Genomic DNA, 18,980 nt, shown 5'->3' with positions numbered 1-18,980 from the left:
TTCCAGGGGGCTGAGATGGAAAGAAGGAGCAGAACAGCAGAAAGGCCGCTGGTTTGCGGCTCCCTCCTCTTATCGTTGTCAGGCAGCTGCACAGCTCCAGCTCCACTGCTTAGCAAACTAATTAATCTGATGTCCCTGCATGCACATGAGAAGTTTATTAGTTTCAGTGGTTTAGTCAATCTTAGCTCCCCTTTGCTGCCAATACAACAGCAAAGATCCTCAAACCACAGTTTCATATGCCTTTGGATAAGGGAGAACAGGAGAGTATCCTGGGACCGGCACACAAACTCAGAGTGAGGACACAAGAGCTCCCTCCATGCTTTGCCACCAGCCCCTCTGCATCAAATCAAGCAAATCATTTAGTTGTGCCTCTGCCATGGCTTCTGCACATTATCCCAGCTTTTGCCAATGTGAAGTTAAAGCTGTCTCGTGCAGCACTTTTGGCAGCCTGATGGGTACGTCTGGCATCAGCTTCATGTGATGAAGACCCCACTGAGGACATTCTGTTCTCACAGGGACAAACCCCCAACAGCTGAATCTCACCAGTAAGGCAACACAGAGCAGACTGAGGGATGGCCAGGGCATGACGGACACAATTAAGTGCTGGGTTGGGGGGCACCTGACAAACATCTGAGAACACAGGTAAGTTTGGACAGATCTGAGCCAGGGTTAGAAATCACTAGGGCTATGCCAGTCACTGCTATCTGCAATACTACTTAAACATGCAAAATTATGGTATTGGCTCTGAACTTCATTAAGGTTCTGGAAAACAGCATATACTCAGATTCACAAAATACTTTGAGTCTGCCTATAGAAAAATAAGTGAGCTCCTGTGAGGAATCAGAGATGACCAAGGACCTCCTGGAGCTTTTCTCTTCCCCATGCTTCAGGCCCAGACAGCTCTTTCTTGTCCATGTTGATGGATGTCTGTGTTAAGTATGAAAAGAGACCCCTTCAACAGGTCAAAAGCACCTTCAGGGAAAGGACCTTACTCCTGTGACTGCCATCCCTATTTGCTCCTCTCCTCATTCCTCCCCCATGCAGAAGCAGGAAACAGGTCTAGGGTGCAACTAACAGTGATCTATCTTTCATCTTGGCAATTATTTTTATTATTTAGATGTTTTTCTTTATAGCCAGATTTGGAATGATAAATGGTCCAAGTGCGAGCTATCGGCACAATGGTCTTATACAATGTCTGCACGCAGTAGTAACCCTTTGGCTACAAGGAATGCATACATGCAACTAGTCAGAGTAAAAACTGGAAACTGAGCACAGTGACTCAACTCCTGATAAAGTGTTCATTGTTATTATTAGGACTATCTCACAATATGCCAGGTGGTTTTCAAACATAATTCAGACTCAGACAGATGCCCTCCGGTGGTTCGTGTTCAGGCAATTGAAAGGTATTACTGCACCCGTAGCAGAATTGAAGGCATGCCAGCATGCTGAGCTTAAAGTGTCAACAAAGACGGAAAGGAGCTGCAAACAGAAGTATCTGTGATGCACAAACCTGACCTGTTAAACTATGAACATGCAGGGGAAATATTTTGGGGGAAACCCGTGGTAATGTCTTAAGCCACTTCAAAAGGTATCATTAAATGGCATTTGCCATTAATGATACAAGGTAACCTCCCTGCAATGTAAAAAAAGTGATGTATAAGAAAGCCCACGAAGAGAAACAAAATTCATAAGTTGCCATTTGTTCCGGCAACTGTTACACTAGGAGTTTGAATATGAAGTTCTTTCTTTCCAAGCACAGAGAAGCAATAGTTTTCCCTGGAAGAAGAAAGCACAAGTACAAGCTTCTGAAGAGGGTGCTTTGACCTTGTGAGAATCTGAGCACGACAATGAACCCAAGTCAGGTAGTAGTAAAGCACAAAGATGCAAAGAAACTGCCAGAATCAAACCATGAAACCCTGAAGCTTTAACTTGATGCAGACCGATGCACCATTTCTGAAGGACTGAGCTCCTCTATCTATATCTTCACCCCTGTTGTTGGGAACTTAATACAACATTCTTCATACTACAAAGCCGGGATATTTTACTTAGCTGTCTTCACACTCCAGAGGAAAGAAAAACTCCTACTCTGTGATCTCTGTGAAAAGCTTTCTGTGAACATCAGCCTAAGGATGACCACTCTATGCAACCTCTTCTCTTATATTGTGTGACTCAAGAAGAAAAGTCACAACAACCAATTTCATGTGTCACTTAAAACCAAACAACTTCTGGCAAAATCTTAGACAGAAGTCACAAAATGAATATGAGGTGTGATCTGGCTAAACCATCTCAGCCTGTAATTACTGAGAATGGTCATTTCTGAGCAAGCTCTTAGAAGTGTGCCTCATTCTGTTCAGCAAAAACATGAAGTATACATATAGTCATTCTACTATACTTCTGATCAGCAAAAACATAAATTCTATACACCTTTCCAAAGACAAGTAAATCCTGTGCAGAAAGGGACTGGATACGATGAGGGTGGTGAGACACTGGCACAGGTTGCCCAGAGAAATTGTGGATGTCCCATTCCTGGAAGTGTGCAAGGCCAGGTTGGATGGGGTTTTGAGCAACCTGGTCTAGGGGAAGATGTCTCTGCCCGTGGCAGGGGGTAAAAAGAGACTTTTGTCTTGCTTCAAAGTAAGACACTGTATAAAAAAAACCAAAAAAAAACCAAAACAAAAAAAAACCCAAAAAAACCAACCAAAAAAAAAACCAAAAAAAAACCAAAAAAAACCACCAAAACCAAAAAAAAGCAAACCTCAAAACTAGAGAACATCAAAAGGAAGAATGTAAGATTAAGTTCTGATCCCTAAAGTTCCCTTCCTAAATCCAGGGGCAGGAATATGCATATGAATTTCATACCCGTAACACTCCAAAAAATTCATGGAACAGAAGGGAAACACATCTCTGGATAATATGCCCACTTTGAGTTGCAGTACATGCACAGGACATGAGGACACCTATTTTTTGTACCAATGTCATAAAAACTAACCTGGCTCACTCCTATAAATAACACAACCAAAATCAGTAGTCAGTGATGAAAAAGTCACTCTTCCAGCACCTTCTTTATGAATATTCTATCTCTGTCAGTACAACAAGCAGCTGCTTCATTGCTCACAAAGATGTGCCAATTACTCAGACACTAATTGGCATGAGCTGCTCACACCATTTCTTCTGTATCAAACAGAATATTTTGTTTCAATAGTCACTGAACTGACACAGAAAACAGGTGACAAAATGCACCACTGAGCAATACCGTTTCAGACACAGTGGTCATAAATGAGAAAAACACTGTAGAAGGCAAATTTCCATTTCCTCTCTTCCTGTTTTTTAGAATTTTCTCATTATGTACATTCCTAAAAATTAATCAAGGTGAAAACTGCAAATTAATGATGACGAGTGGCAAATACAATTTAATTTGAAGCTCCAGATGCCAAGAGGGCTGGGTCCAATTGATCTGAATTTACAGCAGGGCCATGAATAGAAGCACTTGTAGCGCTTGGGCAGTTTTCTTACATGTGTAATGCTCCAGAGGTATTGAGCACTCCTCACTCACTTCCCAAATTCAGACTGACAACACTCCCTCCCCAACACTTCCAACACTCCTGTTCCTTCAAGAGAAGAAAAAGCTAATACTGAAAAACCTCCTGGGTCACATCAGAGCAGAGGGAGACAAACCAGTGCTTGTTCCCCATGAATATGACTCTGTCCCAGCCAGCACTGGCTGAACTGGCTGGAACACCCAGCTGTTGCCCACATCAGACTCTCCCATTTGCAGCAGCTCTCTGTGGATCTGTGCTAAGGCTAAGTGGTCCCCATAGTCCTTATCTGTGTATACACACATACCCCTAAGGGTCCTCAGAAGTCCCTCATACACCCCTCTCCAGGCAAGCACTTGAAAACTCTGTTGGCATCTTGCTGGAACCAGGGCCTTGCAGCAGGAGCTGGGCACTCTCTGCTGGCTTCCACTCTGCTGCTGCAAACTAAGTTTAACATTTTAACACCATCCCTCCCAGAACAGGAATCCCACAGTGACTGGCACCACGTGTGCCCATTATAAAAGGCAATGCCTTTCCCAGAGATTTCACTGACTGACAAAGGAGTGGTATCTCCAGTGAGCAGTGACTGGATCTTAATTCTTCACAGTGAAATAAAACAGACTAATTCTACCTAGACAACAAATGCCACAGGAAACTACCTATAGCATATGTAAGATGCTTACCCCTCTGAGCACCCAGTACCATCTTTTTGGCACATGCAGGACAGACAGCTATTAGTTTCAGGTGAGTTGACTGGAACTCACAATTTTTCTAAACATTTAAAGATCCCAGTTCAACTTCTGCTTGACCTGTGACAACCTCAGAGGGGAAGAACTAAAAGCCATAAACAAATATGCTTTTGAAGGAAAGAAAAGCACAGACTGCCAGGCTGCCTCTGGCATATATATTTATATTATATAATACTGCACTCTCACTATTTAAAAGGGCCACCAATGTCAAAGTTGACCATCATCTAAAAGAGAAGCCATTTTAGCAAACAAATCATGGTGCATGTATGTGACAGACCTAAAATAGTCCCCCATGTCACTTGCCTGAATGAAGAAGTCACTTTTGTTGTCAAGCAAAGCCGGGTCTCAGTCTGACTTCAATGTTCCAAGGGAGGAAAATGACATTTTTGAAAAGTTGATCCTTCCAAGTAGCATCCTGAGCTGAATACACAGTACATCTTTTCCCAGGAGCCATAAAGAAAATGCCCTATATTTTGACTGTGAACAAGCTTTTCTAGGAATGCAAATTTTGCTCTCAATAGTTACACAATGGACTACAGTGTCACAAGCACCGTTCGTGCTCCATTAGTCATTCTTTTATTTTTTTTTTTAAACTGAAATTCACAAAAGGCTCACAGTGTGTGTAGAGCACTTGCTGAACAATAGGCTGACTGTTTAAAATATTTGCAAGATTCCAAGAATAAAGACCAACGCCCAAAGACAAACCAATATGCACCATGTAATTAATAACAGCAAGGAGCCCACAGTATCATGCTCTCATGAGTCAAAAGTCCAGAAGGTAAAAACCAGGAAGGACAAGAGCTCTGAGACCCCTGGATCAATATTCTCTGATCAGCACAAGAAAGATAACTACAAAATGATCTGTATTCATGAGAGGAACAAAAGCGAAGTTCAGTTTCTAACAAGCTCCCAGCTGGTATGGGATGATCCTCAGCTACAAGAGAAAAGAAGAAAAGAAATATTCAAGAAGTTGTTAGACTTCCACAGGGAACTGACATTTTGACTCTGCTCTACCAATTTAATTTCAGCCCATATCCAGGCAGTGCAAAGTTAGTTCCTACCTTCTGAAAGCAGGCTGATAATCCAGTATTTTGGTCTGATTCCAGTTCCTAATGGAAATGTTTGGATTGCAAAATCCAGCCCAGCACAAGCCCTTTTGCTTGCAGCATTAGGAGTCTGGGCAGGGAGTGGCAGGCATCCCAAGTTCCCCAGGTGGCACACAATGCAAAGGCAGCCCCGTCCATCTGCCTCTGCCCTGGCCCTTGGGAGGAAGGTCTGGGTCTCTGCTCCAAAGCTTATGGGTTTCCAACCACCAGCACAGGCCCTCAGCATTGAAGATAAATCAAGATATAGGATGAAGAGAGGTTCAAAACACAACCCTGTTTACTGCCAACATAAACAAGGTCGTCTACGAGAACAGCACTCTCACCTGGTCTTCTCTGTGGCTTCCTGCACACTGGGTTATTGCTATGCTTCTTTTTAGCATCTCTGGTATTGTTCAGAAGAAGCCAGAGCCTTTGTTTTCAAATATCACATGCTACAGAGGGCAGGACTAAACTAGAAATGAAGATCTTGCCTGCCCTGAGAAAACTGTTTCTAGGTCAAAAAAATATGGCTGAGGTGGAGACATTCCAGCACCTCAGGCTTCAGATGGCTGAAGCAGTGCTGCACAGGGACAGACAGACTGCCATCAGGGAGATGGCTGATTGACAAGACGTCTGGCAAGAGATCTCCCGGGCTGTGATGAAGCAGCACATGTCCTGACCTGCAGCTTTCTCCCTCAGACAGCCCAGGCAGCTGTCTCAGCCAAGGGAATCTCCACGCTGCATGACTGCTGTGGCAGAACGGGACCTCACTAACCCAGCTTCAGGTGTCACCTGGTGGTACAAGAACACCCACTGTCTGCTAGCCCTGCCAGTGGAAAACACTGATTCTAGAGCTCAGGACATCCTGTGGCACAGAACTAAGACACCTGGGTGGTGCTGCTACTATCTCCTATATCAGAGCAAATTTGCATTTCCCACTGCATCCCACAGGAGAAAGAGAGCCAGCAACACCTAACTGTCTCCACAAGTACTTTGAATAAAGACAAAAGCCATGATGGAAATCCTACATACAATTCAAAATCACCCTTGCAGTTAATCAATATTTATATCTACCTTATAAACATTGACATCCTTGCTTTAAAAACTTATCAAGCCTGAGAAAGACACACAAGTAAAAAACTATCAGGATTTTGATGCAAATTCAGACATTCCCTTGCCAAGTTGCAAAAATTAGTCGAGAACCAGAAAGCAAGGAGAAAGAAAAAAAAAAATGGAAACAAAGAACAACAAATCTTTTGTTTTCTTGTTAATTTTTATTTTTTAGGAAAAGTCTATTAACTTGTTAAAGGAAAGAAAGAGAAACAAGAATTATATTAATGAGTACTTACCTTAAGACAGAAACAAGAACTCAATAAAAAGACAGATGTAACTTGTCTTTTACAATTTGTACTCTGGCAGCACCTCAATTTCTAGCTATGTACTAAGAACCAGTTGTGTTTAGATTAACCACATTTAATTAAGATTAATATGTGTACTTCTCACAGTTCATGTGCTGTCTCAGTTTTTTCTTTAGTTTCCTTCCTATGTTCCTATTTAAGAAACACCTTATTTAGAATATAACACATATTGTTAAACTTTCTGATTTTCTTTAAAACACATACCACACAACCCCTCACTCCAATAAACCTAACACCCACAGGAATTAAAAATACCAGTGATTTACTAATCAATGACATTACTTGTTCCATCCTGGGAAAAATCAAAAGAAGGAGGAAAGAATGTATAAATATAGCCAATGTGAAGAGTCTTGTATCACCTAGCAAAACTGTAACACCTTGCTAAGCTTTCACAGACACTACACAGCCATGTGCTCTGCCACATTCAGCTCAGAAAAAAAGAGTGGGAACACTTTATTCTGTTGACAGTTCAGCCCCTGCATGAAATTAGTCCCTAGCAAAATCTCAAAGCTCAAGTCAGACAAGTATTCAGTAATTTAGCAGCTTTGTTTCCTGAAATTCCACCTAGGCCAACACAAGATGCTTCCAGAAACACAGAGCACTGGTGTGAGGAGTGAAGACTGGGAAGGGATCTCAGCAGTATCTCCAAGGTGGCTGCCAAGGGGATGGTGCCAGACTCACTTTGGTAGTGCCAAGCAACAGGGTGAGGAGCAAGGGTCATAAACTAAAATACAAGAAGCTCCATCCCAACATGAGGAAGAAGTTCTAGGGTACATGTTGAAAACAAAAGTCTTTTAATTCTTCTGCCTTGCAGTGAAATGAGGAATACAAACTATGCAAACTCATCTGAGGATTTTCTGTTCATCAGTTCTCATTCATCTGAAATGAGGGCTAAACTAAGATCACCCACAGCCACTTCCTCCTGCCACTTCTGCTTCCTCAAGCAGAAATCAGTGTATGTGAAAAAACAAGTAACTCAAAGGGAGTAGGATCAATGAGGTCAGAATAGTTTGCCTCTGGCTTGTGGATAACATGGGTGTGTTTGCTTCTACTAAGCCAAGGGGAACCCAGGCAGCGGAGTTGAGACAGCTATTCAGCCTTCCTGGAGTGGATCCTTACCTGTGCTCTACTGAATTACTTGTGGAGTTTATTGATTCTGCTGAGGGTAGAGAGGTTTTAGATACCTGCTTCCAATGGAGATATAGCAATCTGAACCAGATCCTACCCTAGTTTCCTGAAGATCAGTGTCTTGTGGCAGAGTAGTTTGTATTTGCTGCATGTTTAACTGAACACAGCCTTTTGCAGACACCAGAGAAAGCAAATGGGAAGAAGAAAATGCAAAATTAACAGAATTTAATGTATTTCTTCAACTTGAGAGAAGCCTTGTCCAAGACATATTCATGCACATATTCATGATATCCTTCTCATCTGGGTATTCCCTTGTGCTGCAAATCAAACTAACTTTTTCTGTAAAGGAAAAACTGCTGTGCCCTCCCTTCCTATATCCATTTTTGCTTAAAAGCAAAACTTGTCACAAGTTACTATTTTCACTCCTCTGTAACACATGGCTAAAACTGTCTAAATGTTAGAAAAATTATCAGTGGACAAATTAGACAAATATATACACATACATGGAGAAATATGGCTTAGGAAACCAGGCTACAAATCTCTGCTCTCTTCTCAGTTACGAATATATTTAGTTAGCATGTAAAAAAGAGGGATGCTGTGAGTTAAGAAATAGCTCCTTCCTTTTTTGGAGTTGAGAACAACCCAAATTCAATGCTCTCTTTGCCCTTACCACAATGATGGGGAGGGAGCTCTGTGTAGGTGGTCACATCTGAATTACTCACTGTAGGCTCTACTTAGAGCCACTGTGGAGAAACTGAGATGACTCATTGTCTACAAAACTGATTCTTTTTCATTGTCTTCAAAAATAAAAAAATAAGAAAAAAAAAGAAAAACCACCAACCTAGAAACTACCAGAACTCTGTATTGATCCAATCAGATGAGAAAAATCTCATGCAGGATGCCTGTATTTTTCTCTATGAAAGGTGGAAACAGAAAGTGGAATCTGAATGTGTAATCTAAAATCAGAGTATGTCTTAACAAAAAAAGGTGAACTCTGTCTTTCTGTGGTGCTGGAGACAGTGATCATCAGCACATGCTGTACCCAAACAGGTGGGAATACTGAAAACCCAAGACTGCTCTGCTGGCACAAACCCTGGACACATCCACACCAGTCCCCCCACATTCTCCTCCTCACACCCCAGTGTTTAATGACTACTCTGTTAGCATGCTGCTTCACCTTTGAGGAAAAAGACTTGGGAAGCACTCCCTCATAAGGTGTGGGGGCTCATTTGCTGTGTGGGAGTGAGATACCAATTCTAAGACTGGAAGACACAGCCTGAATTTTCAGGAACAGTCTACTCCAAAAGTCAACTTGGGTAAAATATGAACAGAAGATCCCACATTTTTAATTTCTTTTCAGAGAAGTTCTACTTACAAGTGAGATGCTGATCAACTTTGATTTGTTAAAAGTATCTATCTGCTGGTTAAATCAACTGATTCTGACAGTCCCCCTTCAGCAGTTCATCTCTGGTACTACAGGTCCCAGTGACCTGCCCTTACCTTCAGCATCGGCTCTCCACAGCAGGCAGACAGGCCCTTCAATCTCATACCTGCACCAAACTCACTCCAGCCTCCAGCCCTTTCCTGAGCAGATTTAGCTCAATCTGTTCATGAAGGCAATCCTACCAGCAATGAGTGCAATCTTTCTCTTTGAGTAGATCACTGAGCAGTGATATCAACTGAAGTCAACAATAAGATTCATTAAAAAAGCAATAAAAGCAGCACAACTGCTTTATTTTCACTAAAGGCAGAAGGTATGAATGAGGGTGTGGTTCAGCTCAGTTTCATATTTCAGTTCATTTTGTACCGGGGTAGAAACACAACAAACACTTTGATCACAAAACACCAAGCAATGGTCACAGGTATATTCACTCCAGCAGTTAGATTTTGTACAGAAAAAAATAGCTGGGTTAACCTTTGGCCCTGCCATTCAGTACTGCCATTGTTCTTCATAGGCCATAAGCTTTGCAGTGAATTTTCAAGGGCTTGGGATGTGTCATTTTTGCTTTGCCTTTTCTTGGCCTGCTTGTAGCTTTGGTTTAACTGGTTTAGGTGTGACTACAATTCCTGTAACTGGTCAGGCATGTGTATCCCCTCTGTTTTATTTTTGTTTGTGTGTGGTACAACCACAGTTTTGCACAGACAACAGTAAAAAGCAGCTATTCTATACAGAATGTTTACCACCAATGTAACTTTGTAGAGAGAGAGGTATCACAGCAGAGGACTTGAGAAGAGTAGAGGCACAGGGTGAGAAACAGGGCACAGGCTTGGCACCTGAGACCATGGCCATAAACAAATCACCAATGGTCAACCAAAGAAATGCAGACCTGGAGCTGGACAAAACTGGCCTCAGAGATAACAAAGAGAACAAAGGAATTGTATCTAATAACAAAAAAGCAACTATGCATAGCAAAAACTCAGATGCAATGTGGAACTGCAGACCAATGAAGAAAAGAATCAGGTGTAAAGTTGTTTTACCAAATATACCAAAATGACCTCAGGTGGGTCGTACAGGAAAGAGAAAGAGAGAAAAAGAGAGAGAGAGAGAGAGAAAAGAAAGGAGAGAAAGCAACATGAAGAACCTCATACCTTTCCCAAGAAAGCATTCCAGATGCTGACAATTTGCTCTAGCACCCACTACTACCACAATAAAATCAGCAGCCTTGGAACCCAGAGGAGCAGAACAGGGGTGAACCTAACACCAGGAAGAGGGATAGAAACCAAGAACTAAAGGTACAACAGTTTTAACTGCATTATTATTCTTTATTTTTCTGTAATAATTACATCTGGATTAATCGTGATTAGACTTCCAAAAATTCAGCTACGCTAAGAATAAATTCTTTGCAATATAAAAACACACTGCCTTTTTGGCTGTGAACAAGGTTTTGAGTGTAACACTCTGTCTGGACATGCAGTCTTCACATCACAGTAAATAACTCCAGATAAAAATGTTGTTTTATTCTAAACAGGTGTTGCCAGTCTTCCCAGAACAAAGGAAAAAAAACCCCTATAAACTGCTGGTTTTCCAAATACTTCAGCAGAAATACAATCACGCACCCATACCTGACCCAGACCAGATTTGAATCATTGGGTGACCTAGCATTAATGGTTCTGGAGCCATGGCCAGAAGACTACAGAAGCCAGATCTGTAAAGTGGGAGCATTTGTAAGGAGCTAACAAAATTACTAGAAAATCACCTGAAGGGGTTATGGACTCAAAAACTGCTAACACTTTCTCTTCATCAAATCTATCAGGGTTTAGAAAGCAATGGCAAAGAATTCACACAGCAGAGAAGCAAGAGAGAAATAAAAAAAAAGAGCTACCTTGAAATCAATGGAAAATTACTGAGTGAGAACATTCTCTGGCAAAAGTAACTACAGATGGTAGGAAAGGGAAAAGCAAATACTTGAAAAGTTCCACTGATTTTTTTGTTGTTGTCTTTCACTGATTTTTTTCTTCAATTAGCTCCCAGTACTGGGGCAATAAAAAAGCAAGATGTTCTTTCAGTTAAAAATGAAGATGGGGTAATTACTGTGACAGTGTCTCTTCTATATTCTCACTTCCCTGGGTTATCCCAGACATCTCCAGAAACCAAACACTTAATTCCCTTCCTGTCACACTCTTCCCTCATGGTGAATGGGATTCCCATGGACAATTAAAAAGACTTTTTCATGTGCTGTATTACAACTGCACTTATACATAACACCCATATATCAAGGTGACCTCTGGACTGTTTCCTTCATTTTTTATGAAGGCCTGTTGTTTGTTTTCCTTGATTGAGCTTTCTGGTAACACAGAATATCCTGAACTGGAAGGGACCCACAAGGACCAAGTCCAGCTCCTGAGTCAACAAAAGCCCTTTGGTGTATGGATCAGGTCTCGTTTTACACTGCTGATACCCTCAGAACTGAAAAACCAATAACATTAAAGCAGGTCATCAGGAAAAGATTAATGAAAAAGAAGATGTGGACAATTGATCTGCTGAGCCATTAAAGAGGTATTATGACCTTTCCAAATGCAGTTCTTGCCTGTACACACGAGGTGTAAAAGAATTAGCAAAGGAAAGGAGATGATAAAACATCAGAAATAGGTAACAAAATATGTTCGAGACAGGTGTTAACCTATCAGGAGCACAATCATGCAACAGATAGGAATTGTGGAACTTGACACTGTCAGGTCATCCACAATCTTCAAATTCAGGTTCTGTGATTGCAGCCCTGCTGTAAATAGCCTGTAGTTAAGGAACTACGTGTACAACTCCGCGCTGTCTAGCAAAGGGACTGCTAGTCAGCACAGCATTACCATCTCTCTTCAGAGAAGGCAGTGCTTGATGGGACCCAGGAGAGTCGTGTTCTGAGCCCAGCTCCGCTCCTTGCCAGTTGTCAGATCCTGCCTCATGTCTCCACTGCAGCTTCTCAGTTCATCCTTAGACATTCTCACACTGTGCCCAATCTCTTAGCAAGGAGTCTCAGTACTCAACTGCACTTCCAAGAGCTTAGTAAAATTAGTAAAATTACCCACCAGGCATTATTAAAAATAGAGTAGTCCTGGCTAAGGCACAAAATAAATTAAATAGCTGGTCCACATCTCCTCAACACAGAAAGCATCACCATCTGTACAGCAGCTAGAACTACAATACTGCAAGTTCCTGTGAGGCTTTTAAACACCAGCGTAACCTTAATTACAACACAATGAACAGGTGGGTGTCATTTGTATTTTATATTCTCAAATGGAAAATATGCTTAAACCCAAATATTTTTGTCATCAATAAAAAGCATTTTATTGAACAGTCAGAACTGGGACCAAGAGATGTGCATGTGCCAGACAGAGGAAAACTTTTAAGCTGAAGGTCTCACACTCCAGGACCAGTAGAAATGGTTTCTGTTGAATGCAGAAGCAGAAATGTGCATGGCAAGGACTGCTAGTAAAAATAATTTGTGAATTCTTTAGAGGCAATGGTTTCTCTTCACTGCTATAAATTAAAAGCTCTGAAGTCCTTTTCACTAAATGTTATTTTCATTATTTTCTGCACCAAACCCTGAGACTATTGAAAAGATTCTCCTCATTTTACAGATCTATATGAAGGCAGAACTGCTATTTCTCTTCACAATACACAGTACACCAGAAAAAACAACCCTGTCTCAGAATGGACTTCAGTTGCAAGTAAGTGTTAGAAATTATCACTCATTTATTAAAATCAATAATAATGAGCCCATCTGGAGTCGCTAATTGTTTGTAGGCTTAGTGTCAAGTTCCTGAGATGCAAAACCAGTTCAACACTCAGCCAGCAATGTACTTGTCTTTAATATAACAACCTTGCTTTGCACTTATAAGAAATCAAATGCAAGAAATGCTCTCAAAGCCCATGAGGAAAAAGACAGCTACTCGCATTTCACCAAACACCAGAACTGGCAAAAATCTTCCCTTTCAAACTCTAACTTCAATGACTCATCACAGAACAACTCAATCAGCAAAGCTCACACATCTGGTAGCAATGTGGTGCTACAGCTAAAGCCCTCCTCAGCCAACAGCTCACAGACCCTACTCCTTCCAGCATCACTCTCACCCATGGGGAAAGAATTCCTTCAACACAGCCTTAAATCAGAGCAGGTATTGACAGAGCCTTATTTGAGACAAGGGGGGAGTTCATACCTCATGGAGTTACTGGTTCAACAGACCTCGCTGCACTGATTTACACCGAGTTTATGTTTTCAGACTTATCCCTGCAAACATAAAGACAAGGAGCATGATTGCTCTCATATGCCTCAGCAAACGTGCAGTGCATTGGATCCACCGCGCCTGCAGACCTCTGTGGATGATAAACACCAGAACAAAGGTGATAACAAGCAACCAAGAGAGCCGTGACATCAAGCACTGCCACAGTCATGCTGCTGGGAAATATCTACCCACTGCCTTATCTTTATCTAATTTTATACTGATGTTGAAATATCACTGACATCTCCTATAGCAGTTTTTTAACCATACCATCACCTCCACACTCTTCCACAGGCAACACAAATTTATCTTCAGCAGACCTAAGAGAAAGCCTCTTAGTATCTTACTAGACCATTGTTCACAATGAACTCTAATATGCTTTCTTTTTCTGAGGAATACAGAGAGATGTATGCTCATTCAGAAACTACAGAACATAACCACATGGGCTGCACGAACAAAATGCCTAATCACTTCTCATGGAAAGTAAATATAAGAAGTTTGCTACCACTTTTTTGCCTAAAGTCATGTGTTCTGCTAAAGTCATACACAACTCTGTCTGGCTTTCTTTTCACAAAAGGAAAAGATCATGGTAGAATTTTGTTGGCTGTCCCTTTGAATTCCAGAGGTCAGATGGTCCGTATGCAACCTCAAATCTGCAAAAACGACAATACAACAAACCCACCCACAAATTCATTTTAAGAATGGTCTTGGAAGAAATCTGAATAACCAGCACAGCTGAACGGTGTTTATCACTCACTCACCTAGGATCCTCAGGCCATTCTAGAGATATAAAAGCAGTCCATAACATTGAGAAAAGCTAGCTCTTCTGGACATAACCATACTGTAGCTCATCAAACATTTGAATCAGTGTTTTACCTCACTCCTTCTTCTGTCTCACGGGTTGTTCCTGGACAGACACTGCAGACACACAAGCACTCCTTGCAAGCTGCTGGTCAAATACCATAACAGCTCTTTATGAGTAACTGGCTCATAGTCATGTGTCTTCCATGAGGACAGGACGGAAGGGGAATGTCCACCCTAAGTGCTGACCTCTTAGGGTCAGGTTTCCTCTCTCTGGAAACCACAGAGAGCCGCAGAATGCGGTGCTGTGCCACACAAAGCCAGCTCTGGGTGAGACGGCTGAGCCTTGAAAAGCAGAACAGCTGCTTCAGCACAACCATGAGGGCAGCTGAGTTAATTAGCTGTGACCTGCTCATCTGAAACTAACTCGGTATTTTCACAGAGAGCTGGCCATTTTTACCCTGTACAAACAACTACACTGTAAGTCTCATTACGAGTTTTTCAAATGTTTTTCTAGTTGGGACAGAAAGTAGGTGACATTTGTTTAATTATTCCTGCATCTTCCTCAAGGACCATAAGTACTGCACATTACTAGGATCTACTAAAATAGCAAAGCAACTTTCACTGTCAAATGCCCTTATTGCCATATTTCATGTGCTTTATTAAAAGACAAACTTACAATGTTCTTCAGGACACTTATTCAAATGTGAGCAGCCCTATGCATAAGTAAACTCTATCAAGCATGTCTCCTTGAGGAGCTAGATCTTAAATACCTCCAGAAATAATAACACTTCCAACCAAGAGCTGAGACAACCTAAAGAATGCACTGCTGTATTTCATATTAGCACCTTTCCAAGTCTTCTAAATCTTGCATAAAACAATTCAGTAACTACAACTCAGTACAGCCTCACATGGCTAGGTAATGGTGATTCTGGGATGAGTGACCTCTGAGTCATTTTTTGATTTTTGTTCCTTTTAAATAAAATAAATTATCAAAACTGATGACAGCATCCTCATGATTCATTGTGTTCCTCACATCATCCCCAAAGCTAACTTCTTCTTTTTAAACAAAATCATTTGGTGAAAATGTGTCATAGGCTACAATTTGAAGCTGGTCTAGCTGTTAGATCACAGTCATAGAGATTAAATATTTCAATGCATACAAATAGTCCAATTAACTTCAGAATTATTCAGATGTATAAAATCAAATACCAATACAGCTTTAATGGAAAAAAACCCTGATGATAATCAATCTACTGTCCAATCCACACACAAATATTTATTTGTGCATATGCATCACTGCAAGAGAAGCTGATAACAAACATTCTGAAGGTCACCAGCCATCTCTCATTACAAGACCCTGGTTTTATTTTCTTGTAATTTTGCCCTAACCTTGAACCATTTCAACTAAAAAGTTTCACAGCGTACACCAACTCAAGATGAGGGTATTTTTATTAATAATTACAGATAAAAAGCATCAATCTATTTCAAATACCTATATTTTGTTTGGAGTACGTTAAACCCTCCCAACTGGCTAGCTTTCTTCTACGGGCTCTAGATGTTCAAGCAGAGACTTGAGATTCTGAAAGCTTTTGAATAAGCCTTTTTTACATCCCAAGGAATCTGTTAAGAGTCTGGGCTTGGAGGACACAGCCTTGTGCATGCTCAACAGAAACAGATTTATCATCTCAATTTCCCCACGGTTCCATTTGTGCAGGGCACGCTGCCGCGAGGCTCAACAGGAGCTTCCTTGTAGCCACTGGCTCTTCTGAGTTAAGCTCTCTTTAGTGTCCACAGGCTCTTACAGTGAATGACCTCCAGATGGGTCCAAGTTGCCTGAGCTGATGCAGAGATAAAAAGAAGAATATATTGGGTCAGTTAGGTGAGGGGGAAAGAAGCCTGCAGGTTCTGGCAGGGCACTGGTAGAACTGCACAAGAAAACCAGTACAGAGAGCAGGGAACAGAAGAATTTGATGAAGAAGGGTGAAATGAGGGTCAGGAGTCATGAAGGACACAAGAATGAAGAAACCCGAGTGCAAACTGGGCATTGCCTGTCTGAGGAGCAGCTGGCTAATAGCCAAGCAAGGGAGTTTTGAGACGCTGGCAACAGTGGCCACCAGCACCCTGGGCTCTAAGAACAGAGGCAGAACCAGGAGATCCAGGGAAGGACCTCCCTCTGCTCAGATTTCAGTTGAGCATTGCTGGAATGCTTCATCCAGGTATTAGCCTCACAAGGCAGGAAAGTCACTAGGGAGCTAGAGGGAGTAAAGGGAAGCACCACTGGGATAGCAGGGCTAAGCTAAGGATAAGCACCCTGCCTGTGTGGAAAGACTGGGGAGAGACTGCTTTAGGGGGACCAAAAAGGCAGCCCCAGTGCCACTGGAAGATATACAGGAGATGCCAATGGGCTGTCCAGAGAGTCTGTGTGCACTTCATCTTTGTAGGTTTTCAAGATCAAACTGGGTAAAAGATCTGATCTTAAAGCTGTCTCTGGTATGAGTGGGAAACTGGACTCAGGGATGCTGTGATCTCTTCACCCAGAGTTATCCAGTGATCCTACAAACTGGGCATGGCAAGGGCAGCCAGAATGGGACAGAACGACCTTCAGCAGCCATCTGAATATCCAGCTCCTGGGCTCTAGCACAACACCAGGGCTTCCCACTCCACCAGCCCTATCAGTCTCTCAGTGCCTGCCTTTGCTACCCTACTGCAACCCTCTCCACCAAACACAAGGCCCAAGCAGGATGTGCTTGCAGTCACTAAATTCAAATTGCACTGGTAGCTCACGGACGGTGAGAAGAACACAAGTCTCCTTACAGCTTCCACGGCTTAAGGACCTTGAATATTACCCATATGGCATTACAAGCCATTGAGACCGAAAAGTCAGGCTCTCAGAAAAAAAACATGATGGCAAAACCACAGAGGTTCAAGACATCACAGGAAATTTGCTCCTGAAGAGGACAAGGCCTGGCGATGGCATGGCAGCGGGCTGAAAGGCAGCTCCCAGACGGGTGCCGCGCCTGCCCTGCCAGCACCGCTCACCTGTGCTGCCCATCTCCCAAAGCCCTCCATCGCAGGTACCAAGGGCATGGGCAGCCCTCTGCCTATGCAGGGATTTACGGAGACCCCGGTGCAGGCACCATCTCCTGCCCTGCTTAAAGGCCTGAAAGAGAGAGCGCCTGTGCCGCAGCCGAGCAGAGCCCACGCCTGCCTTCCTGCTCCGTCACCCCACTGCCACCCCCAGCGCAGGTACACCCCAGCAGGACGGACCCGACCGCGGGGAAGCGCAGGAGCCTCCTGCCCACGGAGGGAGCAAACAGCAACAATTCCATCCCCACGGTTTCCTTTCCCCTGGCGGCCCCTCCCCGCTCCCTCCCTCTGCCCCACGCCCCGCGGTGCTCCCCGGCCGCCGAGCCCCGCGGGCGGGGGCGATGGCTCTGCGGCGGGCGGTACCTGGACAGGGAATCGCCGCTGGGCGGCCGCGCCGCCGCCGCCCGCCCGGCGCCCAGGCTCTCGCAGCTGGAGCTGCCCTCCATGGCGGGCGGCCCCGCGGCGGGCGCTGTCCCCGCGTCCCTCAGCCCCGGCGCCCGGCGGGGCGGGAAGCGGCCATGCTGGCCCGGCGTGCCGCGCGGGGGGCGGGCCGAGGCGGGGCGCTGAGGGGGCCGAGCCGCCGCCGGCTGCGGGAGCGGGGCTTGGGTCGTGAGGGTGCGGGGTGGGCCGCGATCCCTCTTTATGTCCTCTTGAGAACCGAGGGAAGATATCAGCTCCCGGGTTCCATCCTCGGAGCACTGTGGTCGTTCCTAAGGGCAAAGAAGTGGTCTGTCTCAAGCATCGCTCTTGAAGTCAGCTCACCTGCGTTAGGCTTTCCAGCTGGCTTGTGTACCCACAGTTAAAACAGTTGCGCTGCTCACATTTGTAATTGCCCCTGTCTGCTCGAGGATCCTCACTGAGTCTGTCCCTCGAGAGGGTGGAGCAGGGGCTGTGGAAGGTGGCAGGTCACAGTCACATTCTCTGCGAAGTTACCCGACGGACAGCGCCAATGCATCCACGGCGATCTGTGTCCCGAGGGCTTTGCAGGCACAGTTCGGTATCAAGTGTTCTGCAGGAAGAGCCATGGTATGCCCAGTTCCTTGAAGCAATCGAAGAGAGGGAGAAAAGCTCTTGGTTTTGCTTACAAAGACTGAGGGACTACATCTTAAGCCCCCCATATCAAGGATGCAGATGTCTCTCAAATGTTTAGCTATTTTGACAAGAATCTCATGAAGCAAAAAGAATGAACCAATGGGGATGTGTTAGGAGGTTGGTTGATGGGTTTCCAGAAAGACTTGTGTGTTGGCAAACAGCATCTGATGTCAGGAGTATCCGTCCAGATGCACTTTCCTGTTAAAATACTGCCTCAAAATAGGATAAACATTGTGTCTTCTAAACGTTTGTATACTGTGTGTCTGTAGAATGGCTACCAAAACATCATCCCACTTCATGCTCCAAGGAGTAAATTAGCTGTGTTTCTCTCTGTTGTTTCCCGTTTTGTTCCTGTTGTCAGAAGTC

General features: G+C 43.5%; 1 protein-coding gene across 1 annotated transcript in view; it reads right to left on the bottom strand.

Annotated features, from left to right (window-relative positions):
* The window catches only part of MTMR2 (myotubularin related protein 2), a 62,166-nt gene extending 44,211 nt beyond the window's left edge, over positions 1-17,955 (bottom strand). The window contains exon 1 of the mRNA XM_054269683.1: positions 17,886-17,955. The gene's annotated coding sequence lies outside the window, so the exon portion shown is untranslated. The remainder of the gene's footprint in view (positions 1-17,885) is intronic.
* Between the last annotated feature and the right edge of the window lie 1,025 nt (positions 17,956-18,980).

The sequence above is a fragment of the Melozone crissalis genome, unplaced genomic scaffold (assembly GCF_028551555.1).
Source record: "Melozone crissalis strain CALT ecotype California unplaced genomic scaffold, PUWL_Pcris_2 ptg000008l_1, whole genome shotgun sequence".
Lineage (NCBI taxonomy): Eukaryota > Metazoa > Chordata > Aves > Passeriformes > Passerellidae > Melozone > Melozone crissalis.
Note: the sequence above shows the minus strand (reverse complement) of the source record. Positions and strands in the feature narration are given on the sequence as shown.